General features: G+C 36.3%; 1 long non-coding RNA gene across 1 annotated transcript; it reads right to left on the bottom strand.

The window, feature by feature from the left end:
• Window positions 1-1,024: 1,024 nt before the first annotated feature.
• Window positions 1,025-2,598, bottom strand: LOC141633509 (uncharacterized). The gene is made up of 3 exons (XR_012538304.1): window positions 2,487-2,598; window positions 1,787-1,842; window positions 1,025-1,372 (listed from the first exon to the last, which is right to left on the bottom strand). It is a non-coding gene; the product is annotated as an uncharacterized LOC141633509 (long non-coding RNA).
• Window positions 2,599-5,186: the final 2,588 nt, after the last annotated feature.

Raw genomic sequence — 5,186 nt, 5'->3', positions numbered from 1 at the left:
AGGCTTCAACACTGTCAGCGTCAACTTCAACATAACCCTGTCAATCCTTCCCTCGTTGCTGAGGAAGAAATGGCTAGTCAAGAATACTATAAATTTAGGAATGTGGAGCTCAATATAGCTTATCAGAGGGCTAAAGAATTTGATATTAAGATGGGGGATGGCAGCACCTCTTATTTCTTCTCCAAAATTGCTACTAAAAGGAATAATTCAGCTATTTCTAAAGTAGTGGATCCTTAGGGTATTACTTGTACAGCTCCCAAAGATATTGAAGCAGCTTTCCTTGACTATTATACTGGTCTTTTGGGGACTGAAGATCAAGTTGTTGGTTTGGATGCCCATATCATGGATGCTGGTCACTGCTTAAATGAAGAGGGGGGTCGTGCTTTGCATGCCCCTATCACACTCCTGGAGATTAAAATTGCCCTGTTCTCCATTGACAATAACAAAAGCCATGGTCCAGATGATTATTCCTCAGGTTTCTTTATGGAAGTTTGGAGTGTGATTGAGGATAGCTTCACAAATGTTATCCTTGATTTTTTCACTACTGGCAAACTTCTCAAGGAGGTGAACTCTACTTTAATTTATCTCATTCCAAAAGGTACTGCTCCCTCTCCTGTCTTGGATTATAGGCCAATCTCTTGCTGTACTATAATTTACAAATATATTAGCAAGGTTCTGACTCATAGGCTAAAGAATGTTATGCCACTTATAGTTGGGAAGGAACAAGCTGCTTTTGTGGAAGATAGGTCCATTTTTTACAACACTATGCTGGCTACTGTACTTGTCAGGGGTTATGGTAGGAAATATAAAACTCCTAAATGTGTGGTGAAAGTGGATATCAGGAAGGCATTTGATACTATTAACTGGATTTTCTTAAGGCTATCCTTCCTCAGTTTGGCATTCCCTAGGTTTTCTGTGACTGAATTGTTACTATAGTTACTAGTCCTCGTTTTTCTCTAAACATCATTTGAAATTCAATGGGTTATTTTGCTGGAAAGAGGAGACTTAGGCAAGGGGACTGTAACACCCCCACATACCAAGGTGCCTTACCAGGACCACCCTAGCATGGGAGACTATTACCATCTCGGTTTTCCGAGGCTAGTATATCAAAGTTACCATTCCACAACATTTATTTAAGTATATAGTCTAAGTTAACGATTACAAGTTCCAAAACCAAATCCAAAACAAATGTTCACTAGTACTCCACAACTGAAGCTAAAATAGTAAATCTCGTGACAGCGGAAACTAGACTCGAAGTGATGACTCCCCATCGTGTCCCCATAGCTAAATACCATCATCACCTATCACAATATGCTCACCATCCCCGAATGGATCACCACAGATTTTACAAAACAGCAACGGGGTCAGTTCACTGCATAATCAAAATAAGACAAACTACGATAAGATAAACAGTTGTTCACCATCCACCTCCAACTCCCAATCTCATCACGTAACTGACTACACACTAAAGTGTTAGCCCTGCTAGTGGGGGGCCGCAGCCTTGCCCACCAAATCCCCGCTTATTAACGAGCGATAACCCTGTTCATTAATGTGCACATCCCCTCCTGTGGCGGGTTCCACAGAGGGCGAAACTAGGGCGTGAAGCCACTCCCGCAAGTGACTCCACTCAGCCGAGGACGCGCCTCGCGAACATCACCAACAACCATCATCACACCAAAACCAAACTCCAATCCAACAACAGCAGATAATCACAATATCAATCGTACAAACAATTACCACATAATCTTAAATCAATTGAACAGTAAGCCGAGTGGGGAAACCCTACCTTTAGCAATACTTCGATCACAAGCAATCAAATATGATCCTTCACATATTCAACACCTACATAACATAATTATGTATAATTACCACCTACTAAATCAATTAATCATGCACATAACCTAGACTTATCACAACTTAATAGGAATATCAACTTAAAGAACAGACACGACTTTTCCTGATTTTCCAGCATATGACATACTCGGTATAAAATGCATAATTAATTCTAAAAAAAATCGAATTGATATAAGGCTAATTGGATTAGAACCCCATGAGTCTTAGCTACAACTATTATCAGAGAACGTTTCTCAAATTTCAAACTTATCAAGGGTTTTCAGACTAATTTCCAAAAGTTGGCAGAATCCGTCGCATAAAAAGTATCGATTCATAAAACGAGTTTAAAATATCATTCTTCGGTAATTCCAAATCCTATTGTCATACAGACTTTACAAAGATGATGTATGAAAAGGCCCCAAAACTGAATCGATATATAAACTAGGGTTTCAATCAATTTTCCACAACCAAATCAGATTCGCGGACTTTTCAGCGATAGGTTCATAAGTAAATCACATACAACAAACCATAAGAAATTAGGCTACGAAATTTGATATGCATAAACTAGACTTCAATAAATAGGACTCTCTTTTAAAACGTTTCGAAGAAGAAGAATTTAAAACAGTATAAACAATTGAAAGAAATCGACTTACAAACAGGGAAATCGAATTAGGTTGAAATAGGCGAGAAATCTCCAATCAATAGAAGGCTCGAAAACTCTTCTTCCTCTCCCTCTGTCTAGGTTTAGAAATGGTTTTAGAGATGCTAAAATGAAATTAGAAACGACTTAAGCGTTATAAACAATGCCCTTGGTCAAAACATAAAAGAAACCGTCAAGTGCACTCGGCCGAGTAACACACACTCGACCGAGTATCAACCAAGTACTCGACCGAGTACTCCAATTGAAATACGAAGTATTACAATCTTCCCTCCTTAAAAAGAACTTCATCCCCGAAGTTCGCACCAACTACAACTAACGACACCTAACATCACATATAATTAGCACAATATAACTCATACTCATAATATAACTCATATGCATAACTAGTAAAATCTATGCTAACTCATATAGACTTGAGTAAATTCGGGTTGTCACATTTTATCCCCCTTAAAAAGAAGGTTACGTCCCCATAACTTAACTCATATAAAATCACACAAGCCACGCGATATCACGGTCCTTCTTCACAAATACAATTTATAATAAAACATATAAAAAACATATGCAACTATACAATTCTAAATAAAACATATAAACAACATATGCAACTATAGTTCGACCACATACGGAAGCTATCATTCAATATAATAAACATGTTGCCGCATTGTTTGAAGTAGTAATTACTAATGGAATGGAAATCTAAATAACCGCATAGCAAAACATAGTATCACATTACATCTCCCTAAAAACAAACTTCGTCCTGAAGTTTCTTATTCATCCCATATACCAACAGGCCCGAGGTTTCGTGATGCACCACCAACATCTTCAACGACATAACAAACCACAATCCACCACATAAGGTCAATATTCGTGTTCATCTGTCATATTTAACTCGTTCCTAGGAGATTGTAAATCATCAAATCATGTCACATTTCATTAACAACTCGTAAAGCCCTAGTGCAGACCAAAGCTCACTTAGCCAACTAATACCAAAAGGACGAGACCAACCACTATAAACAACTTCAACTCATAACTGGATACTAGACAACCAGCACCACGTGACGTTTTATAAACTAATAACCTCATCTCAAAATCTCATACCATACACAGTGTCAAGTCCCTGGAGACTGTCATAATTCACCAATCGTTGTCGACCACATGTACGAGTGCCATATATATACTAACAACTTACTAAGTATGTTATCGACAATATAAAATAAAATCACTGTTTCTGCACATATACTCGAACATTAAACATATGCAATAACACAACCTTTAATTACCTATCAATGTTATTACTAGTTACATAACCGAACATGCTTGACTTATTATGTTATTAATCAAGCTTCCCGACTGAGTTACCAATTTGATCGCAATTATAAAAAAATGCACAAGGGATGTAAACAACAAAATACATCTTATCATTACTCAAGCTCATTACTATCATTAAGCTGTACATACATAGTATAAGTTGCTAGTTCTCACTATTAAGCTAAAATTTGTATCCACATTAGTATTACTTGGCAAATAAATTAAAATATGACATGAATAAATTATACATGTATAACCCATAATTCCACATCATGCTCAAACTCGGTACCCACACATGTTCGAATCATTACTACACACTTGTTTACAAGCACAGTGCATACTAGGACAATCATCATTTACATCGTGATTAATAACATGTTCCATGTCAACTCATGTGGATCATAAAAATTTTTTTTTTTAAAAAAAAGTGCACACTTTAACACCAATATATTACCATCAATTAACTATCATTCAGCTGTTCACGTCATCACATAAGCCATCTATTTGCACCGTCAACCATATATTGTCATATCACTAGACATGGTAGACTAATCTTATACAAATAAATCACTTAATACTTCCGTTTCAACATATTAGCTTCTTATTTGTTTGTCTACTCCAATTTACATGATAATTACTAACATCATTAACTCATCGTACATTATTCATGGGCTATTATACGAATTACCTCATCCTACAATGATTCATTCAACCTATGTCATGTTATATCCCATATTCATGCTGATAATACAATCAACCACCATGTAACATATCATACTCAATCAGACTCGTAAGCTCAGGTAACCGCAATTTACTTGCACGTAATCACACTTGTTACTATCTATAATATGTGCAACAAATCAATCCACTTAATCAAACTAGCTATCATTCATGTTCATGCTATTTGCAGACATCGTCATGTAATAAGTGGCATATAAGACACGACACCCACAATCTTTCAATGTGATCACTTATTCGACATTGGCTTACAAGTTAAGCTACATCTCATGTCACCTAAACATATTGCCAAAACATAGAAACTAAGACTTCGGAATTCATAAGGTAACCTTTACTTGAAATTTGTCATCAAACACACATTCACAAGCACTATAAAGCAAGATGTAAGTTCCAGAATCGCCAATAAATAAAAATTTAACGAATACATGAATTTTTATACTTTTTAGAAAATACAGAGAGTCACGGAAGTGGAAGAGTTGGAATTAGGTCCAAAGCACAAATAATCAATTTATAAGGATTTTCCCAACACGATGGGTCCAAACAGAATGTTATTAGCAATTTGTCGCGTTTCAAGGTTAACTTGTAAAAATCATAATTAATTAATGACACATTCATATCAAGTGAGGTTTATCAATTTGGGAACGTA

Source organism: Silene latifolia, chromosome Y (assembly GCF_048544455.1).
Source record: "Silene latifolia isolate original U9 population chromosome Y, ASM4854445v1, whole genome shotgun sequence".
Lineage (NCBI taxonomy): Eukaryota > Viridiplantae > Streptophyta > Magnoliopsida > Caryophyllales > Caryophyllaceae > Silene > Silene latifolia.
Note: the sequence above shows the minus strand (reverse complement) of the source record. Positions and strands in the feature narration are given on the sequence as shown.